The following is a 9,939-nucleotide window of genomic DNA, read 5'->3' as shown; positions in this document are numbered from 1 at the left end:
AGACTGAGCGGTTAAAGTCAAGGTCCAAAGCAAAAAAAGAGTGTGCTTAAGAACCCTGGACACCTCTAATTGGGGACTTTAGCAAAGCTGAGTCACAATCTGAAAAGGTTCACCCAATTATGTGTCTGTGGCATTTATGTATCCGGTGGTAATACTGGAAAACAAAGTGCTTAGGGCCACGGCCAAGACTCATAAAGAAGCTGTGTTCAAAAATCATCATACTGAACTAGGAGAGTCAATAACACTATTCGAAATCTGAAGTTCCTATAGATGCCAATCATTCTAAACTTCAATGGATAAAGTGAGATGCCAAAACTATTCAAGAGGCAAAAAGCTATAAGTCCCGCTCATATGATTGCAGCTATGTTTCATTGATAGTTTGGAATTTATAGTATATTCTCTTCTTTTTATCCTATTTGATTTTCAGTTGCTTGGGGACAAGCAACAATTTAAGTTTGGTGTTGTGATGAGCGGATAATTTATACGCTTTTTGACATTGTTTTTAGTATGTTTTTAGTAGGATCTAGTTACTTTTAGGGATGTTTTCATTAGTTTTTATGTTAAATTCACATTTCTGGACTTTACTATGAGATTGTGTGTTTTTCTGTGATTTCAGGTATTTTCTGGCTGAAATTGAGGGACTTGAGCAGAACTCAGATTCAGAGGTTGAGAAGGACTGCTGATGCTGTTGGATTCTGACCTCCCTGTACTCAAAGTGGATTTTCTGGAGCTACAGAACTCGAAATGGCGCAATTCCAATTGCGTTGGAAAGTAGACATCCAGGGATTTCCAGAAATATATAATAGTCTATACTTTGGCCAAGAATAGACGACGTAAACTGGCGTTCAACACCAGCCTTCTGCCCAAATCTGGCGTCCAGCGCCAGAAAAGGATCCAAAACCAGAGTTGAACGCCCAAACTGGCACAGAAACTGGCGTTCAACTCCACAAATGGCCTCTGCACGTGCAACACTCAGGCTCAGCCCAAACACACACCAAGTGGGCCCAGGAAGTGGATTTATACATCAATTACTTACTCATGTAAACCCTAGTAGCTAGTTTATTATAAATAGGACCTTTTACTATTGTATTAGGCATCTTTGGTCTCAGTTTTAACCCATTGTTCATCTTAGGAGACTATTGATCACGTTTTAGGGGGCTGGCCATCTCGGCCATGCCTGGACCTACACTTATGTATTTTCATGCGGTAGAGTTTCTACACTCCATAGATTAAGGTGTGGAGCTCTGCTGTTCCTCAAAGATTAATGCAAAGTACTACTGTTTTCTATTCAATTCATCTTATTTCGCTTCTAAGATATCCATTCGCACCCAAGAACGTGATGAAGGTGATGATTATGTGTGACGCTCATCACCATTCTCCCCTATGAACACGTGCCTGACAAACACTTCCGTTCTACATGAAATAAGCTAGAATGAATATCTCTTAGATCTCCTAACCAGAATCTTTGTGGCGTAAGCTAGAATGATGGCGGCATTCAAGAGAATCCAGAAAGTCTAAACCTTGTCTGTGGTATTCCGAGTAGGATTCAATAATTGGATGACTGTGACGAGCTCCTAACTCGCGATTGCAGGGCGTTAGTGACAGACGCAAAAGGATAGTAAATCCTATTCCAGCATGATTGAGAACCGACAGATGAATAGCCGTGCCATGACAGGGTGCGTGAGCATATTATTCACTGAGAGGATAAGATGAAGCCATTGGCAAGGGTGATGCCTCCAGACGATTAGCCGTGCCATGACAGGGCATTGGATCATTTTCCCGAGAGATGACCGAAAGTAGCCATTGACAGTGGTGATGTATCACATAAAGCCATCCATGGAAAGGAGTAAGACTGATTGGATGAAGATAGCAGGAAAGCAGAGGTTCAGAGGAACGAAAAGCATCTCCATTCGCTTATCTGAAATTCCTACCAATGATTTACATAAGTACCTCTATCCCTATTCTATTATTTATTATTCGAAAACACCATTATCAATTTATATCTGCCTAACTGAGATTTGCAAGATGACCATAGCTTGCTTCATACCAACAATCTCCGTGGGATTCGACCCTTACTCACGTAAGGTATTACTTGGACGACCCAGTGCACTTGCTGGTTAGTTGTATCGAAGTTGTGACAAATTATGAATGTGTAATTGCGATTACGCGTACCAAGTTGCTCACGTGCCAGGAATAGTTTGAGCCTGGACATCACAATTTCGTGCACCAGGCCTCTTTTTCCATGTCAAGCACTACAAAATCTACTGGGAAGATGAAGTCACCCACCTTAACTAAAAGTCCTCCACTACTCCATAGGGGGAACTTGAATGTTCTGTCTGCTAGTTGAAGTGCCATTCTTGTTGGCTTAGCCTCTTCAATTCTCATTCTCTTCATCATGGATAAGGACATAAGGTTGATGCTAGCTCCTAGATCACACAATACTTTTTCAATATTAATGTCTCCTATGATGCATGGGATTTGAAAGCTTCCAGGATTTTTCATCTTTTGAGGAAGCTTCTTTTGTATGATGGTGCTGCATTCCTCTATGAGCACTACAGTTTTCTTTTCTCCCCAGTTCCTTTTCTTGGTCATAAGCTCCTTTAGGAACTTGGCATAGAGTGACATTTACTCTAATGCTTTAGCAAAATGGATGTTGATTTGGAGCCTCTTGAAGATCTCCAAGAACCTAAAAAAATGGCTATCCTTCCCATCTTTTCTTAGCCTCTATGGATAGGGTGCTCTTGGTACACAGGGCTTCAAAACTTCCTTTGGTGGGGTTGGAGTATGTATCTCTTCTTCCTCTTTGATTTCTGAGTTCTTGTCAGCCTCTTCTTCTTGTAAGTTGTGGTTTGAAGATGCCTCCTTCACTATTTTTCCATTCCTTAATGTGATGGCTTTGCACTCCCCATGGGGCTGGTCATGGTATCATTGGGAAATGCATTTGTAGACATGGGTAATTGCTTGGATAGATATCCAATTTATGCTTCCAATTTTGTGATTGCTGCTCTGTGGTTGTTTATGTTGGATCTGACCTCTTCTTGGTATGCTTTCAACTTCTTGTCAGTTTGTGCTTGTTTTACTGTAGCAACATCTTCTGCCATCCTTGCAATCATGGCTTCCAACCTTGCAAATTTGTCATTGTCATCGCGTGGTAGTGAGGTTGGAGGTGATGTATTGTGATTGATTGGATTTTGAGGATGGTTGTTGTGTGCTTGTTGATTGGCTTGGAATGGGGCATTGTGTGAGTTATGGTAGGATCTATGGTTGTTTAGTTGGTGGCTGGGGTTGTTGTATTGGTTAGAGTTGTATGGTTTGTGGTCTTGGGCTTGGTTTTGCTGGGTTCCCCACCCAAAATTTTGGTGGTTCTTCCAACTTGGATTGTAGGTTTTAGCATTGGGATCATATGGTTGTCTAGGTGGATTGTTCACATAGTTGGCCTGCTCCCAATCATATTCAGCTTCTGGGCTAACTCCTTCTTGCACTGGTTCTTGAGTGCTGATTGCTGAGACCTGATTCTTCTCCATTTGCTTAGTGAGAACTGCAAGTTGAGCTGTGATTACCTTGTTTTGAGCCAGTAGAGCATCCATCTGGTTGAGCTCCATCACCCCCATCCTTGGGTTCTTATCAGATGCATAGAAGTACTCATTGTTGGCCACAATTTCTATGATGTCTATGGTCTCTTCAATTGTCTTCTTGGTGTTTAAGGAACCTCTTGAAGAGTGATCTAAGGCCTTCTTTGCCTCTTGAGACAATCCTTCATAGAAAATGTGCAACTGCACCCACTCATTAAACATGTCCGAAGGGCATCTCCATGTTAGCTCTTTATATCTCTTCCAAGCTTCATAAAGAGTCTCCCCATCTTGTTGTCTGAAGGTTTGTACTTCAGTCCTCAACTTGATAACTCTTTGGGGAAGGTAGAATTTAGCCAAGAACTTATTCACCACTTCTTCCCAAGTTGTCAAACTCTCCTTTGGGAAGGATTCAAGTCACTTAGATGCTTTGTCCCTAAGAGAGAAGGGGAACGAAAGCAGTCTATAAGTGTCAGAGTGAACGCCATTAGATTTCACTGTATTGCAGATTCTCAGGAAGGTAGTTAGATGTTGGTTTGGATCTTCTTGAGCATTTCCTCCAAATGAGCAGCTATTCTGAACAAGAGTGATTAGCTGTGGTTTGAGATCAAAGTTGTTGGCATGTGTGGTGGGTTTCAAGATGCTGCTCCTACAATTCCCAGGATTGATAAAAGAGCCTAGTACTCTTCTTTCTTGTGAGGGAGCATGGTTGCCAACAACCTCCTCTTGATGGTTGTGTGCTTCACCCTCTATGTTTTGGGTTGGATTCTCTTCTTCTTCTTCACCCACTACCCTTTTTCCTCTTGCCACTGCCTCTCTTTTTAATCTTAGAAATGTTCTTTCAGGTTCAGAATCGTAGGAGGTTACAGCTCCTCTCCTCCCTATCAAACACAACACACAAAATCCAAAGCAAAGATGAACACCCTCTTGGTAGAAGGGTGGGTAAGTCAAAATTGGTTGATGCAAAGCATCAAATAGTTAGTGTGCCTCTATTATAATGGCAATATATACAATGAACAATTGAAAATTCAAGTGCTAGAAGAAATAAGGAAAATAAAGAACTGAAATTAAAGTGCTTAATGAAGTAAAGAAAATGCTTAATCTAGACACCCATCAACTTAATCATTGTCAATTCAGAATCAATCCCCGGCAATGGCACCATAAACTTGATGACTGGAAAATTACTGTATCTCTACAATAACTCCTTCGGCAAGTATACCAGATTATTGTCAAGTAAAAACTCATTGAGAGTGAGGTGGATCCCACATGGATTGATTGATTGAACAACTTTAGTTAGTAGGGTATTTAGTTAAGCTAATCAAGAGTAAGTGTTGAGTAAGTGTTAGCAGTCGACGCTGTCCAATTCTGAACCTTCCCGGTAACCCTAGCCAGCCCGGCTATCAAGTGGTTCAATGCACTCTCGAACGACTTGATATCATGCTTTGAAGATGTCTCCTAGAAATTCCTGGTGTAATTCACCACACGTATAGCTAAGGCAAAGCATCCGATCAGCCTGCTAGGCATAACACAACACAAAGAAGAGACCACCAGAAAGTACTTAGACATATTCAACAGCGAGTGCCTAACCATCAATGGTCTAACTGACTCAGTAGCTAGCCTATGCTTAACTAACGGGCGCAAGAATGAGGACTTCAGGAAGCACCTCACAACTAAACCAGTCTGCACAATGCATGAAATCCAGAATATGGCAAGGAAGTACATAAATGACGAAGAAATGAGCCAAGTTGTGGTGACCAATAAACGGCACCACAACAATACGGCACCACGAACTAACCCCCACTAAAAGAACAGAATAGAGATCATCTGAGACTTTCCATCCACAATCAAACACTAAGGGTGGGAAAATTCACCAATTACACCCCCAAAATTTACCATCATATAGAAGAAACGAGCTTGCTTCCGAAGGCTAGACAACTAAAATAACACATAGGTGGCAACAAAAGTCTATTCTGTGATTATCATAGAGGATACAGGCATAGGATCCAAGATTGTTTCGACCTTAAGGACGCACTCAAACAAGCCATCCGAGACGGAAAACTTTCCGAGTTCACCAAAGTCATTCGAGAGCCCCAGAGAATGGAAAGAGAAAAATCCCTAGAACACGAAGGGCGGAACCGAAGAGGTGTAAAAATAGTCCGTCGAGAAAGCCGAGAGGCCGATCCAAATATAGTAGTAAACATCATCACAGGAAAGAACACTCCTGAGAAATCCAAGTCAGCATTGAAAAAGAACCTCCGAGTATTAGCCATCAAAGACAAACAAAGAGGTCACCCTACCACAACAACCATGACATTCTCATCCGACGACTGCCAGAACGGGATGGCTGAGGAAGACACCCTTTTCGTCATGTTGGCAAGAGTTGGAACGGGTATAGTTAAACGGATATTAGTAGACATAGGCACAGACTTAAACATCCTCTTCAGAGGGGCCTTTGACAAACTCAGCCTTCGAAACGAGGACTAGTGATGACTGGAAAATTACTGTATCTCTATAATAACTCCTTCGGCAAGTATACCGGATTATCGTCAAGTAAAAACTCACTGAGAGTGAGGTCGATCCCACAGGGATTGATTGGTTGAACAACTTTAGTTAGCAGAGTATTTAGTTAAGCTAATCAAGAGTAAGTGTTGAGTCCAAAAATTAAATGACAGAATTATAAATGACTTGAAGATAAATAAAGCAGTAAAGTGCTAGAATGTAAAGAGCATAAAGATAAATTGCTAGAAGGTAAATGACAGAAATGTAAATGACTGAATTGTAAAGGGAATGGGTTGCTTGGCAGATATTAAATAAAGCTATAAAGAATATGAAAGATAAGAATGGGGAAGATTCATTGGGGTTAGGAGATGTTGCTTTTTCCAGATTAATTTCAGATCATCTCATCTTCAATCATGCAACTCATTGACCTCTTGGCAATCATGACTGATTCAATCCCAATTCCTTGGTAATTCAATCTCTCAAATCTCTATAATCAGCAAATTCCTTGTTCTAATTGCTCATGAAGAGAGGTAAGCTTGGTCCCTAATTTTACCACACATCCTCATAGATCCAAGTAATTGGGCAGATTTAATGTCACCATATCCAATCCCAAAACCCAGATCTACTCAATGTGAGAAGGGATTTCAAGCATGATTTCATATTTTCTCTTCCAAGGTTTCCATGAAACCCAAGTTGCATTCAATCTCTTTTCCAAGATAATTGAATGCTAAGCATGAAGAACGAAATTCCTTTTAGCAAATCAAAGAGAAATGAAGAGAAGAAGAAATTGACTAGCATTAATCCATCAAGTACAACAGAGCTCCCTCCCCCAATGAGAGGGAGTTTAGCTACTCATAGCTTAGAGAGAGTACAAGAGATAGAAGAAGATGAAAGTAAAAGTAAAGTGAAGTAAGTTCCAAGCCCCCCTTTCAGTACTCTTCAAGGGGTATTTATACAACTCCTATTACTAGAAATGAAAAATTACAAAAAGAAAAGAAAATTACAATTGAAAACTAAAGGATATAACCATTCATTAGAGGTATGTGAGTGGCGTGCTACGCCCAAAACTCAAGTGGCACGCCCATGATGTGAGTTGACTTGGCGTGCCATGCCCAAGTCTCAAGTGTCATGCCCCATGGTGCAGCCTTCCATCTTCTTCTCTGGCAATTTGAACTGGCATGCCACGCCAAGACCTGGCGTGCCATGCCCACATAAAAACCTTCAATTTTCTTCTCTGGAGGGTTGTCCTGGCGTGCCACGCACAGGTTTGGAGTGCCACATCCGCTTGTTGGTGCATAAACATTCCTTTTTGGTCCAGTGAGCTGGCATGCCACGCCCCATACACTAAGTGGCATGCCCATTGATAGTTGGCTTGGCGTGCCACGCCCAAAGTCTCAAGTGGCACGCCTTTGATGAGGTCTTAACCCTTCTATTCTGGGAATTTGTACTGGTGTGCCATGCCCTTGTTGGAGGCTTCGTTCTCCCTTTTTGGTTAAGTGAACTGGCGTGCCACGCTCAAGACTCAAGTGACACGCCCATGATGGTGGTGTGGGCTTACAAACTTGGCATGCCACGCCCCTAGTACCAAGTGGCATGCCCATTGAAGTTGCTCCTTCCCTTCTCCTCTGGACCATTGTACTGGCATGCCACGCCTTCGACCTGACATACCACGCCCAGCTTGGGAGATAGAATCGGCGTGGCACGCCCAGCTTGGTGTGCCACGCCCTTGATAACTCTTCAAAGAACCCTTCCTAGAAAATGATTACTGGCGTGCCACGCCCTTTGGTGATCTTGAAGAACCCTCTTTCTGGAAAATATGCTTGGCGTGCCACGCCCAACAGTGGCGTGCCACGCCCATAGTGAAGCTTAGCCATCCTTCTTCTGGAGAATAGAGCTGGCGTGCCACGCGCATTATTGAGCTTGGAGTTCCCTCTCTGGACATCATAACTAGCGTGCCACGCCCAGCAATGGCATGCCACGCCCACGATAAATCTTCAACATCCTTCCATGAAAAAGATAACTAGCGTGCCACGCCTGGCCTTGGCATGCCACGCCCATTGTAGTTCATCAAGGATCCTCTTCTGGAAATTATAATTGGCGTGCCAAGACTGGCCTTGGTGTGCCATGCCCATAGTAATCCTTCAAGTTTCCTTCCTAAAGATAATAGCTGGTGTGCGACGCCCAGTCAAGGATAGTGGCGTTTGCTTGAAGTGGCATGCCCAGCACACGCCCCCAGCACCTTTGCTTGCTTTCTTCCTCTTTTGTTGCTTTTTTCACCTGAAATCCAAGCAAGACTCATTTCAAAGAAATGTCCCGTAAATTCATTATATAGTTCTTGTGAATGCATCAATTGAATGAGAATTCATCACTTCTATAGTCCTTTTAGATGAGAGAAAGAGGTAGATGATACAAGTAATCAACTTGCAGAACCATCTTATCGAGGTAACTCGACTTAGGGACAACTTCATTAAACTGGATGATTTTGTTGTGCTCCCAAACACTACCGGAACTGGCAGCCAGAAGAAAACCGTGCTTTTGAAGTTCATAGTCTTAAAAGACTCCACAACCTACAATATCATCCTCGGAAGAAAAACCATCAACGACCTCTTCGCTGCCATATTCATCAAATTCTTAGTAATGAAATACCAGGCAGAAGATGAAACCATCGGAACTATCCATGGTGACCGGCAAGTTATAGTAGAATGCAACAACGCAAGCTTGGCACTCTGGAAACAGTCTTGCAACATGGTAGGAATCTTCCTCGCGGACCTAGACGCACGGCAAGATGGCCCGCTGAGACCAGAACCGAAGGAGGACCTAGAGAAACTACAAACCGGGCACTCCACTAAGAAGTCACCTACATTAACCGAAACCTTTCCTTTGACTTGAAAAGGCAACTCATAGAATTGTTAAAGGAGAACAAAGACCTGTTCGCTTTTACTCTCTCCGACATGCCGAAAATAGATCCAATAGTAATATACCATCGGCTGGCCGTGGACCCTAAAGCCAAACCGATAATTCAAAGAAGGAGAAAGATGTTCTTGACTGGGCAAACAAAGTACGAAAACAAGTCAAAAGCCTGCTCGAAGCCAATTTCATTTGGGAACTATCCTACGCCACTTGGCAAGCAAATGTCATACCAGTCAAAAAATCAAACAGCAAGTGGTGAATGTGCGTCGATTACATGGATGGACTTGGAATAAAGCTTGTCCAATAAACACCTTTCCCTTGCCCAACAACGATGGCCTAGTGGATGCCGCCTCGGGACACTAATACCTCAGCTTCATGGATGCATACTTCGGCTACAACCAGATACCCATGCACAAACCAGATGAGGAAAAAACAACGTTCATTACCCCCGAGGGAAGATACTGCTAGACGGTCATGCTGTTCGGTCTAAAAAATGCGGGCACTACATACCAGAGACTCGTAACGAAGGTCTTCAAGGACCTCTCAAGAACGAAAGTAGAAGTCTACATAGATGACGACATGTTAGCCAAGATGGAAATCAGTAACAAGCTCATTGATGGAGGGCGATTGTCGGTCTAGAATTTATAAATGAGAATTACGTTGCAAGTATAGTTCCAATCGGACAACTAGCTCTCAATCAAAGTTTAATTTGGTTGTCACAAGTTCAACCTAATAAAAATTAACCGAGAGTATTGCTCCCGGGTCGTCCTCAAAAGAATGGACAATAGTGTGTATTGTAAGAATCGGAGTTTTTCCTGTAAAACCGTTTTAATAAAATAATAATTTTTTAAGTGCTCGGAGTAGATTCAAAATTTAGAAGTTTTAATTTGAAAATTTAAAGGTGAAATTTGATTTCAATGAATTTTTCTGAATTGAAAAATGTATCTTTTTCAAAAAGTTT

The sequence above is a fragment of the Arachis hypogaea genome, chromosome 19 (genome assembly GCF_003086295.3).
Source record: "Arachis hypogaea cultivar Tifrunner chromosome 19, arahy.Tifrunner.gnm2.J5K5, whole genome shotgun sequence".
NCBI lineage: Eukaryota > Viridiplantae > Streptophyta > Magnoliopsida > Fabales > Fabaceae > Arachis > Arachis hypogaea.
The sequence above is the reverse complement of the archived record's forward strand: the minus strand, read 5'-3'. Positions refer to the sequence as shown.